The 19,841-nt window shown below is 40.2% G+C and overlaps 1 protein-coding gene and 1 long non-coding RNA gene across 13 annotated transcripts in view; both read right to left on the bottom strand.

Moving 5' to 3' along the window:
* The window catches only part of MARCHF8 (membrane associated ring-CH-type finger 8), an 89,484-nt gene that overhangs the window by 43,661 nt on the left and 25,982 nt on the right, over nt 1-19,841 (bottom strand). The window lies entirely within an intron of this gene.
* Nucleotides 3,251-3,510, bottom strand: LOC111931124 (uncharacterized). The gene is made up of 2 exons (XR_002865455.2): nt 3,446-3,510; nt 3,251-3,358 (listed from the first exon to the last, which is right to left on the bottom strand). It is a non-coding gene; the product is annotated as an uncharacterized LOC111931124 (long non-coding RNA).

Below are 19,841 nucleotides of genomic sequence, written 5' to 3'. Positions count from 1 at the left end.
TTAAAGTCAGGAAGTCCAACCATCTACCCAGCACTACGACTGTAACTGCTAAACCACAGCACCCAGCACCAGATCCTGATGCTCTTAAACATCTCTGGGGTGGTGACTCCACCATGTTCCTGGGCAACCTATACCAATGCCTGACCACCCTAACAGTGAAGAAATGTTTTCTCATGTTTAATCTCAATCTCCCATCTCAGCTCTAGGCCATTTCCTCTTGTCCTCTCTGCAGCCACACAAGAGACCCGTCCTCACTTCACTGCAACCTCCTTTCAGGCACTTGTAGAGAGTGATGAGGTCCCCCTGGAGCTTCCTCTTCTTGAGACAAAGCAAACAGAGCTGCCTCAGCCATGCCTCGTATGACAAGTTTTCTAGATCTTTCACGAGTATTTCTGGACGTGCTCTAGCACCTCAATGCCCTTTCTGAAGTGAGGGGGTCAGAACTGAAAGCAGTACTTGAGTTGTGGCCTCACCAGTTCTGAGTACAGGGCAATGATCACTGCCCTGGTCCTTCCATCCCCACTATTCTTGATACTGGCCAAAATGCCAATGACCTTCTTGGCCATCTGGATCCACCGTTGGCTCATGTTCATCTGGCTGTCAACCTGCACATCCTATTCTTTTCTGCAAAACAGCTCTGAAGCCACACCTCCCCCAGCCTGTAGAGCTGCACAGAAAAGGGACATTGCTAACAAAGAAACACAGATTCCAAGACACATTACAAAAGAGTATTTTTAGGAAATGCAACTGTAAGAAAAAAATTAGTAACTTTAGCAACAAGTGGAAAGAATCTGCAAATGAAAGCAACATGAAAGATGAAGCGGTATTTAACAAAAATTAAATCCCAATGTCAAAAACACATCAAGCAGAGACATGAAACAGGAGCAAGTCACAAAAAGACATCAAAAAGCAGAGGTGGGAAGAACAGCATAATCTGAAATTCTCTCTGTTCTTTACAGATTTATGAATGTTAAAAATCATATTAAAAAACTTTCTTCTTTTTATTTAATGTGTGTCTTGTTTTCCTTAGTAACTCAATGCAATAGTAACTTATCAAAGTTTAGCACTGCTTTATAAGATTGAATGAACTGTCTATTGACAATTACCTACTTTTGACCTTCACCAAATGCTCTTCTAAGATTGTCATGCAGGGGCACGGTTTCCCCATTGAGGCTGGCTCATTTCTACTGCAGTTTACAGGACTCCTGCGCTTCCAAAATGCTTCTCAGTCCTTTGACTTAACTCACCGTGAAGGAGTTACATGGCATGCACAGTGCTATTAACAAACACAGAAGGTACGACTCGGTAGCTGTAACATTTGTGGTTGTGCTGCATATGACAGAGACAATGCTCTGTCAAACCGATCAGCACAAAAGCTTTACCTATTTGTGCCATCTTCCAATATATTGGGAAGGCACCATTATATGGGTGATATGCCAACTTTTGACATATCACATAATTACAAACCTCTTTTTTTACTACTCCCTAAGCATCTCCTGTTGCATACTGCCACAAGGTGCTTTAGTCTAACCTGATACAGCAGTTCCTGTGCTCTTAATTCTAGCTACAGTCTTAACATTGTTGACAACTTTAGTACTCCAGTTATCATGAGTGTAAGGGGCTCTCTGAGTCTTCAAGTCAGTTCTCTGGGTTAATCAGCATTCATGAGATAAGCATTTAGTGCTGAAGGGTTCAAGAAAACATTATTTTTTACTCCTGTACAGGAGATGATTCTCTTCAGAAACTGAATTTAGGTCTTAGTAAAAAATCAGCAAATCATAAAAACAACAATACATGACAGGAAGAGAAGAGGAGAAATGAAATGTCACTAATGCCTCAAATATCAATAGTGCAGAGATGCAGTCAAACCAAAGTATCCTAGGATGACACCATAAGAATGGCAAAATAAAGCCAAATTCCCCAAATCCCACACTGCAATTGTTGCTGTTGCTCCCTTCCTGACCTCTATTTTCTCAGTGCTTTCAAGCTGCCAGCCTTCACTAGCTTCACACAAACTCCTCCAGAAGCTCAGGAAAGACACAGTGGCTAAACCTCTCTGCAGAGCTCAGTGCAGAGGCGGTCTGACTTGGAGAGATTTAACTGGCCTATCTGTATTCATGATTTTATATCTCAGTCCAAGGCCATCAGCATCTGGACGCCAACATTTACAAACGGTGTTGAAATGCCCTTCTGTTAGCTTTAAGCCTGGATGTTGTGTGTGTCTGCAATCATCTCACTTCAGGACTGTTCTCTAAACATCGCTGAAGGTCAAATACATGATCAGGCAGACCACTGCAATGACTATCAATTATTGTATGCAAAGCATCAAACTGCTAGGTAAAGTTCACCTTCAGTCTGTTCACTTGCAGTCAGCCCTTTGCCCAAGACTTTCTCAGAGAGAAGCAGCTGCAGCTTGGCACATCTCTGCACTAATGTGTTCATTCAGCTTTTACACTGGGCGTGTCAGTACTGACAGTCATGTCCATGGAGATGCACATCGTTGCCTGCCAGCCCTCTGTCTCCACCAAACCTTATGCAGGGTCATATCCCTACTGTATTTCTTCCCATCCTGCAGTCATTCCCAAGAGGGAAGAAATGTACAACAGCATTTCAGCTGTTTCTACTCAGTTATCAGAGCATCCTGTACCTTTTGGACAATGAAATGTGGAAGTTTGGGGAAGTGTGGTGGGGAGAAACAGTCTCTGTCCCTTGTATTACTGACCCTCCTTTGTCACCAGTGGCCAAGACATGCCCATGATGAAGGAGCAAAACCCATGACAGTGTTGAGATTGAAGCACAAGGAGATGATGGCACCCCTTTGCCTTCCTCCACTAGACCCAGGTGCAGAGATCTCCAGCTTGGCATCCTCAAGTGGGTGCAGAGGACCCTCCCTTCCACAGCCCCAGAACCTTTTCTTCTCCCAGCCACACCTATGGGAGGAAGACAGTCACTCCCCCAGTCCTCCCCCACTGATGGCAAAAGAGGGAATCCACCCCATTTTCTACTACTTTTCCCAAGGACATCACAGACGGATTTAATTTAAATACTATTACAATATGATGCTGCCTTTACATCACAGAACTAGTAACTCGTCTTCCATTCACTGCCTTAAAACCAATCTAAGCATTTTCTTAATTTCAGTTTGTGACATTTCTTGCTGCTGTTAAAATAGGAAATGTTTTAATTGTATTCCTGATTCTTCCATTAGAAGCCTTTATATTCCATTACAAAGAGACACTGAGATAGGAGATGAAACTGGTAAGGAGTTTTATTAAGTCTCAGCTCTGCTGCTTGCCACAGCCTGAATAGAGGGTATGTTGTTTTCTCTTCTGGTTTGATTCCAGCTCTTCACAGTGATCTACAGAAACATAACAAAAATTTGATTTCTGCCCTTTTCTTCCTTATTCATTACCTTTTTTTTTTAATGCTCAGTACAATTTCTCACCTTCCTGTATGTCTACGTAATGTCTGAAGTGTTCTGTTCAGTCAAAATATTTTTCTCATTCTTAGCTCACGGAGCAAATCTTTGGCAAATTTTGAAGATATTTTCATCCAAAATATTTCTCAGACATGTGAAAGTTTAGCATCAATGTAAAAATGTCTGAATTTAAAAAAACCTGTAAAAATCAGAATAAAATTTCTTTCCAAGTCTGAGATTATGATCAACATTCATAATGTTGCTTCATATGTTGATCGTAATGTTGAGATTATGATCGACAGTTATAATGTTGCTTCATGCTTCAGCTTCTTGAAAATGATGAGGAATTTCTGAAGCACGGGCATAAGCCCAACCACTTTCATATGACACATCAAATATAACATTATCATCTGGGCCCAAACTGGTTTAAGCCAGGGTGGACAGGTTTGAATCCTCTCTGTGCAAACCATGCTGTAATTGTGGCCTTGTGCTACAGTGATAGTATTAGATAGTATTTGATTATAAAACAGAATTAATACAATCAGCTGAGTGGGTAGTAGGGTGGAGGCTGAGTACAGACAAAATTTGAATGTGGATAGCTGAAAAAGAACAACATGGAGACACTTTTAGAAAACTTAATTTTAAATTATCTATGTATTAAACAAGCCAACTGCAGAAATAACTCTTCCTTCCCCATACCCTGATGACTAGATAACATAACTCTGGACTCTAGGTGTAACTAAGTAGCAGAAGAGTAAAATACTCTTTATTGTTAAAAAAAAAATCTTAAAGTTTAAGTCACATAATCACAAATACATCTCTACTGACTTAAGTCAATTACCTGAATGCACAGGACCTCTTAAGTCTAATAAAAATGAGATAAAGAATTCTGCTAGTCAGCTTCCATGAAACAAGGATCTTACATATTGAAACATGTCATACATTCAGTTGTAAGAGAGTGTTAGACAACCAGCTCTATGTCTAATGGCAAATATTGAAGCATCTGCAAAATTAAGGTAGGAGAACAATTCTCAATGTATGCACAGAATATAAATTTGAAGAATTTTCACACAAAGTCAAAACAAGATTTTAAAGTTTTAGAGTCAACATGTCAAGTTATTTAGGACTACCAAAAGTATACATGTGTACCTCCACCAAAGCCAAAGACTGATAACATGTGGGACAAAATCTTTTAACTCACAACTGTTAAAAGACAAAAAAGAAATGTCACTAAATAACATATTCTTGTGTACATACAAATTTTATTTAGGTGATCAAGTCATCTTAGAAGACAACATACTGGCTGGCAGCATACATTTAAGCTCCACCAAAACCACGTGACAATTAATCTCCCGGAGGATTTCACATAAAGCTGACAATTTTTGCTTCCACCAGCAATGCTTATTTACTAAATCCTGGGCTGGACTTCAAGTCATCGTTTTGAAAAGAAAACAACTCATCTGCACAACAAAGCACCGTTTTGTCCTGGTTGTTTAGCAATGACTCTTGATCTTTGCACCGTCAAGTTTTATCAGCCCACTAAAAGAAATAAATAAACAGATAGATAAATGCCATCCTCCCCAAAGCTCAAGCAGATCCCCAACAGGCAGGACACAAACCTGCAGAGCACGGTTCACAGCCAGAAGCAGCACACACACACAAACACAGTTCAGACAAACAAAGCAAATAACATTTGAACATTCTTGACAAATGAGATTGTGTTTGTGTACCTCCCTCTCACACATATGCACAAACCCACACATTACACGGCAAATAATGCTCACAGAACAGAACAAAGACCCTTTGTTATTGTTCCATAAGGTTTTGCAAAATCCCCTTCTTTGTCTAAAACTGAATTAACAGTTTTGCTAGCGCCCTAATAATTTAAACATACAAAGCTTGCAGACAGACTAGAAATTTCTTTTAGAGCAACTGTTAACATTAAAAAATACAGATACGGTTCGAGAACACAGGCTTCAATTTGAAAGTATCTTTAGTCAGCAAATTAAAAAAAGTATCAAATACTGCAGCCATTCAAACACAGACCCTCTCAAAGAACACACTGGAGCTTAAGGCTTATCACATCCAGCTGTGTTTTAACAGAATCTCTTATGGTTATCTTCCCCCCAAACAGAAGTGCTAATAACCAATAACATTTAAAAGACACCTTAAAGAAAAACAAGTCCACAATTTCCAAAACGAGCAAGTTGTCTCCCTATTTTTAAATGCCAGCACCTTTAGAATAATGTCAGTGTGAATGAAGGAAACACAGTAAAATAAAATAATGCATCTTCATAATTAGAAGAACTGAACAAAGTATGACACTAAAAGGGATCATTCAGGTAGCACTAACAAGGAACCTCTCCAGCAGCTTCCCTTGAGAGAGGCTGCCCTGACACACGTCTACCTTGCAGGGCTTAACAGCATGCATCCCTCTGCTGACAGGACCTTCTCCTACCTGTAGCTTCATTTTCCAGCATGAATGCACATGTGTATTCTCAGTGCAGCTTTTCCTGGTTGCATGACTCCTGTTCTTCAGACTAAAGAGACAGAGGGCTGTAAGCAGAGCTGCAGTCTGCCCTACATTTGGCCGCAGTTGAATAGAAAGAGTTGGTGCAGTGCTTGCCTGGGCTTGTTTAAGTCACCTAAATGTAAATACTAGTGGTAGCTTAAACTAGACTAACTACTTCCTCCAGCTGATTATAGTGAAAAGAGCTTGTGATGAATAATGCTTGAGAGCTCCTATGAACATGCTCCATTCCTTGCAGCAGCTGATGTCCTGTTTCCCCAAAGCAATCCTTAGCAATTTTTGTGCTATGAAGCACAGCAATGCTCCAAATGTCCAAAGAGCAAGGAGGATGACCCTTCCAGATCCATTTTCCTTCCTCATTAGTCAAACAGAGCAGGAGATTTTCTTTTTTCTTTAATAAAAATGTACATAGTTACCAAGAAGGCAATATAAGCACAAAACCATGTCTCTGGGACAACGTAACACTTGTAAATTCAGTTGCTTAGTAATTAATTTTTCTTTAGGGCTGATGCAAGAGAAGCCGTGTAAAGATGAACACGGAAGACAGCAAAAGAATGTGACAGACCAGAAAACAATACTGTACAAAGAGGGTGGAAAAAAAAGTGCTTACTGCAGCTGGTGAGTTCAGTTGACTATTGACAGTAAAAAATACTGTTCAGGAAAACTTAATGGGTAGATTAACATGGGGGTAAGTTCACATGCTTGTTTTCTTAAGCAGTAAATTTTGCTGTGTGAATAAAATTTTTCAAGCCAACTACAGAAATAATTTTCAGGTATTCTTCCAAAGAGTGAATGAACAAAAGAGTAATTTGCAGGTAATTTATTTGCAATCACAATTACTGCAATAGGCAAATGTTACTTGTAGATTTGGGTTTATTTCTCAGAATTATTTTGTTTTGATTTCGTTGTTAGATACACATCAAGTTATTTGGCATTTCTGTACCAGTTAGCCACTGCAATCCAAGTGACACTGCTGTTCAAACACAAGTGACAAGGCACTCAAAAGCCATTAGTTTCCTGTAAAGGAAATGTGGCTTGTCAGTCTCCCAAGCAACAAGAGTTAGGGCCAGAGGAAACAGCCTCAGATTGCACCAGAGGAGGTTCAGATCAGCTATTTGGAAAAATTTCTTCACCAAAAAGCATGTTCAGTGTTGGAACAGGCTGCCCAGGGAAGTGATTGAGTCACCATTCCTGGAGATATTTAGAAGATGTAGTGCTTAGGGCTGTGTTTTAGCTGCAGACTTGGAAGTGTTACGTTAATCACTAGACACAATGATACCAAGGTCTTTTCCAGCCTAAATGATTCTATGATTTACAGCGAGAGAGTTCATGCAGATTCCTGAATTCTGAGCCATGGGTCTTCAGTTTGGGCATAACTTTTATTCTCTAGACAGCTCTGAAATCACATGTCTCAGGTCACATCAAAAATACACAGTTCCTGCTTTCTACCTCCAGTTCACAAAAAAGATGAGAGAGAAAAAGTTAAGGTAACAGAGACCAGAAACAGAAAGGGATATTCAAAATATTAGAGTAATCTAAAGCGCAGTTGTCACTGCTTGTTACTTTGGGAGGACTCTTCTTCCACCTCTGCTAAAGGTGGTCCTTCTGCATGGATCAAAGCTTATAAACTTATCAAACTTATGTCTCTCTAGATGACATTATCCAGACAGTTACATTTATTGTTGTGCTTTTGCTGTGATACCCTGTGACCTCAGGAAAGTGATACAAACACCACAAGGCACAGGAGATGATTTACCTTTCTATCAACTGCACTTGTTTTACAGACCAACTCCATTTTTTTACCTTCATCAGTTCTTGCCACATCCACTTTTAAGCTGCAGTTTTCAGAGGACTGCACCCTATTCAAAATGCAGTTTTGCAAAGTTACATGGTACAAATCTGGTGGCAAAGATCACTGTGAACATAACTCAATTTCTCCCTCTTACTCAAGGTCAAGGACAACACCCTGAATTAGACAGACCTTTTGTCTCATCCAGCACAGCTGGTCTCATATCCTCACTCATTTCCTCAGTGCACTCAGTAACTCACTGTTTCTCGCTCCCCACCCCTAGAATACTCCTTTTAAAAAAGATAATCCCTAGTGCAGAATCATATCCACACAAGCATTATCAGGTCTACAACGAAGTCTATGGGAACACTTCACTTGCCAATATCATACAGGTAGACAAACCTCAAGGAGGCAAAGTATCTTAACATTTAAAAACTGAGACCTTAATGTCTTCCTTCAGGCTCCTCCATTATGATTTTAAAAGTGGGAACCAAGAGGGTTCCAGAGAATTAGCAGGGCTTCCTACAGTGAGAAAGCAGGGGATCTGCATAAATCCAGCCTTGTGTGCCAGGTAAGCAATCAGGCTGCAAATGACAGATGCAGAACTATTTTATAGAGAGAGCTTCTGTCTCTGAAAAGGAAGCCAAAAGGGCTACTACACCTTGTTAGCAAACAAAACTTCTGCCTTAGATGAACTTGGGCTGCTGTGGATTCACTAGCCAGATGCTTTCCTTCATATCTGGAAGATAATACTGAATTCTGAGATTTTTTTTTCCCCGAAAGGCTCTAACTCTGAGGCTAATGGACATGAATTGCTGGAGGGGAGGGGGAAAAACATGCCAAAACCACACATTTCTAAAGCTTCTATAAAAGGAAGCACGTTATCTAAGCTCAGTTAAAAATTTCACATAGCCCTTTGGATATTTACCCTCTTAGTGCTTTGGGAGATTGGGTGAGAGGTTATGAAGGTTGATTTCTAAATTCAATAGGTGTATTACTACCATTACAAAGAACCATGTAAACACAAGAAGCTGAAAGAGAAATATGGTGTAATTATGTTCTGCACCAGTGTTACACCAGTGAACTCTCAGCAGAACTATGTGTGCACGTGGCCCAGGGTACTGCCCCCGTGACACCACGTGTTATGTGTAAGGTTCTGTGAGAAGCAAACCAGAACATAAACAGATGAGCATGACAGTAATTAAACACATTTCATTATTGCAGATCATTTCTCAGACCATTCTCTCCTCTGCATATGCAACTTAAAATGTAACGAGAGAATTAAAACCTATCTGTATTTTCGAAAGGGTGTTTCACAGGGATTTAACTGAAAAAAAAAGTATTTTCCTAACTTTTTCAAGAATAATGAGCTCAGCTCATGGTTTCTGAATCCATCCATTCATTTGAAATCATGGGATTTGCACTAAAAAACTGCTTGTTCATTTATAGACACCCACTCCTATATAAAACTCCCAATTTCTATGTATCAGAGCTTCAGGAAAAAAACCACATTGGAAACAAAAATATTGAAAGTCTAAAGTCATGTGGAAAACAACTCCTAAGTGACTCAAGTTCAATGATTTTTTTTAAAGAAATGTGTGACATTTGACTACTTAGAGTTAACACAGTCTTGAGTCTTGCATCCCAAAATAAAGCAAGTTGCTGCTTGGGTTTTTTTTTAAATACTGAGTATTTTCAAATACTGCAATCTAACCAACAGATTAAATCTTAAGTTTAAGCTAAAAAGAGCAGTTTAAAAATTAAAGGCATTCAGCTGAACAGCTTTATATTTCATTTAATATGAGCAGCATTTTGTAGCATTCTCCTGCATGCCTGAACAATCATGTTGCCAGTGTGAAAGGAAGAGATGCAGGAAAGGCCTCACCACAGCAAGAACAGTGCTTAGCAAAATCATCTTTCATTCATGTGCACTTATTAGGTGAAACTTGAAATAATGTGTGTGGAGTAAATTCACAGACATATCACTTTATTACATGCTCATGCTAGGGGCCAAGCTGAATAATTTTTGTTAAGTATTTAGCTACTGGCTGGCCAGTTAATTTTACAGTCAAATTTTGTACAGTCTATTTAGTTTCTCCCATTTTTAAATAACTGCAACCTCCTGGGGAAATTCTCTACTAGACCATCTGCTCATTTCCTACAAATCCTCCTTTCAGACCTTACACAAATTTCTAAGCTGCCAATCAGAACTTCTTTGATGTCTGGGTGAACAAAACCCTGACTATTCTGAATTAAAACCTGCAGTACAAAGAGATTAGTTATCCCCTGGTCAGTAAAATAACAGAAGCAAAGCGGGTCATTTCTCTGCAGCACACCTCAAGCAGCAGATCCACCCTTAGTGGATGAGCACTTCTGGTCCTCCCCTGGCCACAGGACAGTCACAAGCCAGGGGCAATTCACCTCACATTTTCAGCCTGTATTTCTCTCTGGAGTTTCTCAGCCTCCAGGCCCCTTGTTTGCTCTCATCTCAGTTGCCTGGGAACAGCTGATGGATGTATCCCAGGTCTAAGCTCAAAGGAGGGTTGAGGGAAGGAAGAACCAACGGGAATGGCAGAAGTGTAATGGGGAAAGATGGCACGAGGAGATGTTAAATACCAGGCAGTGTTTCCTGTCTGTGCATTCCCATAACCATGCTTGAGCAAGCACTGCTCTGCTCTCCTCTGGCTTGTGAAACACTGCAGGCCGTGCAGATCCAATGATACACCAGACTTTTTCCAAACAAACAAGGCTGAAGGGAGTTTCAGCAATCAGGAACACTCTGAACTAATGGACTTTGACCCGGCAGATGTTTCTCCCAGTGCATGTGGATTTCACAGCAGAAAAAAGTAGTGAAGATTTTATAGCCCTTTTAAATTAAATTAGTGCCAGTCTCCAAACTGTACTAAGTGTTAACAATTTCCACATAAGCCACTCTCCTAACCCATGCTTCTATGGAAAAGGCAGAAAGACAGCAGTTATCTGTTGGTAGGAGCTGACTTCTGTTGATGCCTGTGTCTAACTCAAATACTGCAACAGCCAATTCACAATGCTGCAAAGCAATTAAGAGATACTCACCCAAGTAGTGTGGGTGTTACTGATGTAACTATTAAACAAGAGCGGGTTGTAATAGTAGGACCTGAAGAATGTTTCAAAAAAGCATTAAAAGACTGACTACAGAAACCAAAACAAAACTCACCAACAACCCAAATCCACAAAAAACAATTTAGACTATCAAAAACTGGATGGTTGAACATTAAATAAAATGGTCAAGCAAGTAAGAGGTATATGGAGCTCAGTAATGCTTTTATTTCCCCTCACATCTACATTTTTGGCTCTTTGTTTTGCTTTTTGGCCTCATAAAACAGAACTGAGTTCAGACCAGTGCACTGCACACAAGTTCTCCCCAACACATTGCACAGGCAGGAACTAGTTAAGCCACTTTAATAAACATTTGAAAAATCTAGGAGAAAAAAGTAAAAACCAGAACTTTGCTATAAAGAGGAACTGTATGAGCTTCCTCAAATTTTCTCAAAAAAACCCTCCAAAACAACAATGAAAAAAACCCTCAGACACCCACCCAATAAACTTCACCCCAAAAAACAACCCATGAGATTCAAAAATCACAACAGCTAAAACCTACCCAAATATGCAAGAATAATTCACCAGAAGGAATACAACAGGCATAGGGCCAAGGCTCTGCATTAAACACCCCCAAAAATTCTGGTTATAAATCAGAACATCAGACTTAGTTATTTCTGTCCTAATGACTGCACTGAAAACCAGAAGGGCTATAAAACTAGTTGGTCTCATCTACTTCCTTCACTCTGCAATCCAGAGACTTGGGTGTCCCTCAGGTTTACTACAGGTAGGCAGAGAGAAGTCAGTGTTAAAAAAGGATTTCAAGAATGTACTTCTTGTGTTCCAGCTTGGTACCCCCTCCATCATTCTTGGGACAGATGGCATGGGAGCACCAGAGCCTGCCCCTGAGTTCCTGGTGGGATATGTGTGAGCAGTGAGACCACAGGGAACATCTTCTTGAAGAGGATAAACCATGAGGGTACGTTTCAGAGTGGGGAGAGGAAAGATACCTGGTTTTACTGGATGAGGTGCTGAGGGATGGCACTTTTAAATTAGCTCTTTTAAATGAGCAGCTGTAGCACCAGAGGTAGAGAGAGGTCAAAGAGAAGCCTTTAAGGAATTACTGGGCTATAGTAGTTATTATTTATCTTCTAGATGTTCACAAGCGGGCTTGTTTTACAAAGGTATGACTGAAACTAACCAAGCTGCTAAAATATTTAGACCTAGGTATCAGAATTCTTGAAAGCAAATATTTGGATCTGGAGATCTAACACAACCTATCCATGTCCCTGATCGCTCCTGGGGGCAGCGTGAGGACTCCTGGTAGTTTGGAAGCAGAACAGCAGGGCTGGACAGAGGCTAAATCTGGGATTGCCTTCAGGAGATAAGCAGTTGCCACCAATCATTCTCAGCATGGGACTGGCTGGACAGGGGGCAGTTCAAAAGGCTCATGAATCTAGGAACAACAGCAGTGCTCTTTGTTGTATCTACATTCTAGAAAAAACAAGAGGTTTATAGATGATAAGAGGAAAACCCCAGGATTAAGCAGATGCATCGTGAACATGATACAGCTGGAAATGAAGCTCTGAGGGGACAGCACAGCAGACATACATGTTGTCTCTATCTCCCCACCTGCATTCATGGGAAAGACTCAGTTTCCCATGGAAAGTGCAAGCTCCTACACACTTCAGTCAGTTCATTCTAGTAACCATTAAAATGCATCTTTCAGAATGGCATTCCGTATTCAGGCTCCAAAACACACAGAACAAACACTGCAAATGAACCTCTCTGGGCACATTACCCACTCCTGAAATTCTCCCCACTAACTCTTGCAGGCAAAACATCCCTTACAGCAGCTGTGCTCAGGATGTGACTGGGAGGAAGTGCTGCCTTACTGCAGTCATGCTCACCCCATCTGTTGGGTGGGGCTTTTTTGCCAGTCTGCTGTCTCCTATTAATATTTTCCTAAAGATCTGTTTTAGCTCAGTAGAACTCCCACCTTTACTATGTTCGATAGTGGAGTGTTTCCTTCTATTTCTCTTCTCAAATGTTTCCATCTAAAAATGGAACAAATGATACAGATATAAAACATGTTCACTGATGACGATCTGACTGATGACAGATTTGATGTTGGCTTTATCAAATGAAGACATCCTTGCTGTTTCCACAAGACTGGTGCTAAACCAGGCATCAGTCAATATGTTCAATAATAATATGGAAATTAATTTAAAAAAAACCAGGAAAACTCTCTGCCAGTTATATTTACAGGTGACACAAAGCTTAGCAGCCTGATGAGGCTTACAGACTCTTCACAGATAAAGAGCATGTGAAAATTATTTGGGGACAAAAACCCCACAGTACTAAAACTGCCTTTTATTTTCACCAAAGTGACACAAGCTGTGATTGCAAATTATGTGGGTTTCAGCTTATAAAGCAGAAGTACAGTAGAGTATTAGATGTAGAAAGCTGTAGACAAGTGGAAATGAGAACCTGAATGGGGTTTGAGGACAGGATCAATGCCATTCACCCTCACATTAGATCTAGCAGAGTTTTCAGTTTTCCCTCTGAACTGCCAAGGCAGAAGTGGAGAACTGAGGGAAGACAAAAACTGGAAAGCCACTGAAATTCTACCAGCAAGAAAAGCACAGCTTGCCTTTTAATTAATACATTTGCTTTTCCAGTGTCCCAACTTTATTTTCAAACAGGACAAAGAGAGGCCTCAAAAAGATATCTTTCCATCCCTCATTCCCTCTGCCCCATTTACAATGCTCAAGGAAACACCTTATTGGGTGAGATTCCAGAATTTTATCTGTAAGTTTTTAGATAAAGTGAATTACCTCACTTGTTTTCAACACAGAGATCCAAAAGCACAATTTAAAAGCCTGTTTCAACTAGTTAAGAAAGAGTTGCTAGCAACTAGCAGGCAAAGCCATGGTTGCTGTGCACTCTGATGGTGGCTGGCATGGAAACAAATTACAGACTAGACAGAAGCTTCAGCCTTCATCTTCAAATCAAGGCTGGAAGCTAAAGTGCCACTTCCAAATACTGTGAGTTACAAGTTCAACATACAGGAGTAACTAGATGTGACATAACACAGGTAACTCCAAGTCAGATGTGGCCAAGCCTCCTGGCCTTCAGTGTCACAAACTTCAAAGGAATCTTTAAAATAAAACAAGTCATTTTCAACCACATTGAGGGGAAGGGTTTTGGGGGTGGAATATGTTACTTTTATGTTGACTCCAGCTAGAAATTAGGACAATCAGCCCTTTATTACCAGTGTCTTAAAATTACATTTATATATAAATATATATATACACACATACAGGTAAGTATGTTCTGATTTACATATTTAAAAGATACAAAAGAGGTGTTTTTTCAAAAACTTTAATCTGTACTCCACCATGCCTGCTCCCCTTCTGCATGAACTTCATCATTCTGCAGCGATACAGATTTTTTTGTTTGCTAATTTGGAGCACTTATAAGCCAAATAGTCAAGTTTTTCATACTAATCACAGAAGAGAACCAACTCAGTCCTATTCCCGGCTGTAAGAGAGAAGGTATCTTTTCTTAGATTAAGCACAAATTAGCACTGGCAGTACCCAGTGATCCTAATTTGTTATGTTCCCATGAAGTACCCGAGTGGTTCCCTTATCACAACTTAAAACAGCTATGGTTTAAAGTTTACAGGTACAGATTGTACAGAAGCAATCATTAACAAATGCAGCTGTGCTTCATTTCTCCCAGATATCCCAGCTGTGGAGCAGGAAAACAGAAACCCCTCTATTTAGGGATCACTACCACAAATCTGGGTGTGGATGTTTCAGCAACTCCAGTGTCTATGGAGTACCTGAAGCTTGTTAGCAGCCAAAGAGGACGTCACATTCCAGTACTTCGTGCAGAACAAAGTTGCTTAACTATTGTTAAGCTAACCAGCTCAGAGAAATTAAGATGCAAAAATTAGCAAATGTTTCACTTCATTGCATACAAGGTTACCTTGCAATCTCTACCCAAATAACATGCTGAGTATCAGTAAACATACCTAAGAATACTGGAGGGAAACCAAGCCCAAACAACTCTTTGGTATTTTCTTGGATCAATCAAAAGTTTTCACTGTTATTATGCATAAAAAAACTGAAACAAGAAAGTATCACACAAACCACTGGCTGAGATAAACACACGTTGTTTCAACCTGAACAACCCATTAATCACCTCTTCTTGCATCTACTGCTTGGGAATATTACTAGAAATAGGCAGGCAGATGATTGCCAGGAGAAACTTTACAGCTGACATGGGGTGCTGTACATCTAGTCACAGCTGGCTAAAACACGTCTGATTTTGCAATTTTCCATTCAGCAGAAGCTATCAGTGTGTTCATTACAAGGCTGCTCCTTCACCACTTTACAGGAAAAATAAGTCATTTTATTAGGTGATATTCAAAAACACCAAGACTAAAACTCTTTTAGACTTCTATAAGATCTTTCTTAGGCTCTTCTCTCTAAATTCTAGGAAAAGCATAATCTCATACTTCTTTTAAGAATTTGATGCCAATCTATAATTACCACATGAAATATTACATACAATGCACTTAAGTAATGAACACAACTACACACTAGAGAGTGAATTTGACTGGAGAGTTAGAAAAAAAACCTGATTTGACTTTTTAGATAAAAACAGCTATAAATACTTCTATGTCTGTGAGACTTACAGCAGTGATTTTCCAAGGTGTAAGTACTGAAGAGTAGGAAATACAATTTTCCTTCAAGGCACTGAGACACACTGGAAATCTGTGACTCCAAATCCAGCTTTGATATAGACCTCAGAAGGTTACACGAAAAATTTAGATGTACACTCCATTTCATTACTTTAAGGTCTCTGAAAAACCTAAGCATAAGATGCAAACTTATGACTAAAGATGTTCTAATGTTAAAAAGACACTAAAAGTTGCTTCCACACTTGTAGAACATGAATATATAAAATAACTGTGCTAAACACACCCACTTCCAGCTATCCTGACAGATGCACAAGGTGTGTGCAAAGCAGCTGGTGACACAGCCCCAGATACCTGCCTCCAGGAACACCAGAAATGCTGAACCCTTAAAGAACATGGTGGAAACATGCAGTGCTCACTTAGCACAGGGGTGAAGTCAAATGCTGCAGATTCAAGGACAACCCTCTCCCTGATAGGAACAGCTACCTGTAAGTCCAGGTGCACAAGGAATCAGATGAGATCTACATTCAAGCAAATGAAAAAATTATAAACAGGCCATTTTATTCTTTTCATCAACATCGAAGAAGTGCTTATCTACAGGAAGAGAGGACTGGGTTGTAAATAAACTTAAGCCTTGACAAATACGTGATTCTGCTCCTTCCTTTGCTTTTGAAATTCAATCCTTGATTGCTAAAATATTAAATTCTGAATTTCAACCACTGACCTCACAGAATATACATATAGGTTTGCTCAGTAATAAAACTCTGCTTTGACTTGTGGCTGACATGTGAAAATCTCCATAAGAAATTTCCTAAAACAGGACCTATGTTGTGTGCCAGAAACATGTTTGGCAGCAGATGAGAGACCATCACTTCTGGGACCAAGAGAAGCTAAATGAATCCCAAAGGTGGATTTTGTTTCTAGGTGTGAGGACTATTGACTCAGAAGGCTGTACTCTTAAGAGCTTAGATTTCAGCAAAGCAGGGAGGAGCAATTTCTGAACAACTTCCCCTGCCCCTGTCAAGAATTATTCATACATGGCATACAGCCAAGTAGAATTAGGTAAATTCAAGGTGTAAATCTAAGCCTATATATAATTTTGCTGAAGTTTTAAATGTAAACCACTGGGATGCAGGGTTTAAGGGGAATCAGCAGCTTAAAACCAGACACAGTTTTAGAACTCCCTGAGGGTCAAGTACATTAAGGGTACTACACCATGCCTCCCTGGCAGAATTGTTAGTCTTCATTCTTCTCTCAAAACAACCCAAAACAAAACACCCTAAAAAACAACCCAAAACCCAACCTACTTTATTTCAGCAGGCAAAGGAACACATCTGTCTGAAAGATCAAATCAACAAAATCATTCATAATGCATCAATGCATGAGGCAAAACATCCTACAGGCGGAAAAAAACCTGTACTTCTGGCGTATCTCATTTACAGAAATTACCTTTAATAAACAATGAACTTTAAAAATCAGTTTGCAGGAATCTGATAGCTTCACTTGAAAGAAACAGTATAGCCAATGGATGATAAAAATCACTGCATGCTACAACCAAGTCTTGCCTAATGTCTTTGTGGATTTGTGATGATTTCAGCAACACGGGTATTTATATGCACATATACACCACCGTGGGATCATGACTGACACACATGTCTCATTACAAGGCAAACAAGCATGCTTCTGCCAGGGAAGAAAAAAAGTATAAACTCCAAAATCACTAGCTCACATCCAGGGCTCCCTTTATGGAAAGTTGTTGCACATTAACATACACCAGAAACATTAACAGACCTGCAATACACCACCAAAGCATAGATGACTACCATATAATTAAACAGCATCAGCACTTCTTTAAGAGTACAGTATTTTTTTAAGAATAATTCTCAGCTTATTTAAGTGAGCTGCTAATAAAAGCCAGACAGATTTTGTTAATATTGGAGAGGTGGTTTAAAATTCAGGTTAATGCAACAGCTAGAGATAGTAATCATTAACTCTAAGTTTCTGGTCTTGAGACATCAAAGAAAGGAATTCACATGCAATAAGCAAAGTCAAAACAGAGACTGTAAACAAATGAGTGATTATAATCGAACTGCAAAATCTGAAACTGCTGAAGCGACTTCTCTGAAGAATCACTACCTAAAACTCTGCTGCTGTATCAAGTGCTGTTAGTTTTCAAAAAGTTTACCGAATTTTTAAAAGAAAGAGCTTTTTCCTCTTTTCCCTCAAAACCCTTTCAGAAACCACTTCCCACACTTTGCCTTTTGTAATTCATCCCCACTCAGCAGCCATCTGCTCCTTTCCTCACACACATGCTGTACACACTCCAAAACAAACACAATGAAGAATCAAACAGCGTGATCTGACTTTTTTGTCAGGACTCCTCAAGCAGGAGCAGCTCCCTCCCAACCCATTCCCTCCCTCCCACTTCCTGCCTCCTCTCTTCTCCCTTCACCGGGGCTTGCTGGGAAGCAGCGTGTGCTAGCTTCTAGGAGTAAGGTGTGAGAGGACCAGCTTCTCATCCTGCACTCAAACATAGTAAGAGCAGAAGAAATTCATGAAAGTCACAACATTTTGCACATTCACCACAACCGATATCGAGCAATGCTCATCTTCAGGAGGAAGACCCCTCTGCTTTCCACATACCCCATGCCCACCATGTTGTGCAGCAGAGCTTTGGGCCATCAGCACAAGTGTCTGCAGACTGGGACTCTGCCAAAGCAGACATCTCAAAGGACCTAGTGACAAAGGCTTCCAGTTGCTCAGCTTTTATGCATACACCTGAAGTCCTTAATGCTTGTCAGCAGTGCCAGCCCTCTTTCACAGAGGGAAGTCAGCATAGCACAAGAACCCAAAGGATTTGCCCAATACCATCTAGCAGGGTGACAAGACAAAAACAAATCCCAAATTACAGACCTGGCTAAATTCAGGCCTGGTTACACTCTGTGTGCTTGACAGTTTTTCAGGTACCACATCAAAGGCAAGGTAAGTCATGCTCTTGCCAGGAACACATGGGAAAGTAGAAGAAAGCGCTTGAGCTGGCAAGGGACAGGAAGAGCGGAAAGTGTAACTTCTTCTGAGAAATGCTTTATGATCCATTAAAAACACACCAAGTAAAAAACAATATCTGAATTGTCAGGAGGAAAGGTCTTCACAATTCCTACCTACTTCTGAGCCTATGCCTACAAGAAGTACAGCAGGAGAAGCACATTCTGCTTTTCACGGAAGAGATAAAGAATCCTCAGACAAAAATCCTTCCATAGTTAGCCAGTTTCTATAAAAAGCAAACTTCAGAAGGGAAAAATGCCAGGCCCCATATTAATATATGACATAGCTACACAGAAACACACAAATCTCAGTACCAAAAAAAAAAAGGAGGTAAAGTTCTCAAAGGATTTAGAGCTTGTCTGCTTAATGAATTATTTAGTTTAATGGGCAAACAAAACCAAACACACATACACAGCCTCACAAAGCCTGAGTATTTGGACCAGATTCAGCTACTCAGAGTCCTCATTCAGCACTCAAAGTCCAAAAAGTGAATGGAAAAAGTCACAGAGCACTTCTGTACCTTATAAGTGTCACTCTAGATTCAACAACAAAGTAAACACCTTTACCTTTACTGATCTATGACTATAATCTTTTGCAAATGCATCAGCTGCTTTTTTCCCCCCACTCAAGTCCTGCCTTTCCAGTAAGACATGCCTTATTTGAATCAACAGTGCCTTTCCTGTTACAGGATGCAGGAGATCATTACAAAGGCAGAAGAACTTCATGAAGATGCATGACAATGTGCTTCTCTCATTATAATTTCATCCATTCAGATGACAGGTTTGAGAAGTAGCTGGAGATGTCAGGGACAATCACAGCATCACAGCATCTCTGCTGAGCATGTAGCAGCTAGTAATACTACACAGCACTTAGAAAACAAGAGGAGTGAGCAGAAGGGAGTTTCAGCTGATCAGCTGGAATCAGCAAGTTTAAATCTGACTAGAACATTGATCTGCATCTGTGATAAATGCTGTGTGATCTTTGCTAACAAGTCAGTATTGATTCCCAGGTTGAGGCTGTTGAGAAGAAACAGTACTGTGCCCAACAATGACTTGCACCACCACCACCTCATGATCTCTCAATCACTGATCCCACCCACCCCTGATCTGCTTACGTGATCTGCAGAGCTCACAGCACAGGAGGCCATGGTTGGTGCACATTTTTAGTAGAGCAGTGAAAAGCTAGTGCTGAGGGAGCTTCACTCACTGCAGTAACATTAACAACTTGTAGTAGACATCAGTCTGCTTCAGTAAGGAAAGCAGAAAGCCCTCAA

This window comes from Cyanistes caeruleus, chromosome 8, assembly GCF_971803275.1.
Source record: "Cyanistes caeruleus chromosome 8, bCyaCae1.hap1.1, whole genome shotgun sequence".
NCBI classification, from domain to species: Eukaryota; Metazoa; Chordata; class Aves; order Passeriformes; family Paridae; genus Cyanistes; species Cyanistes caeruleus.
The sequence above is the reverse complement of the archived record's forward strand: the minus strand, read 5'-3'. Positions and strand labels throughout refer to the sequence as shown.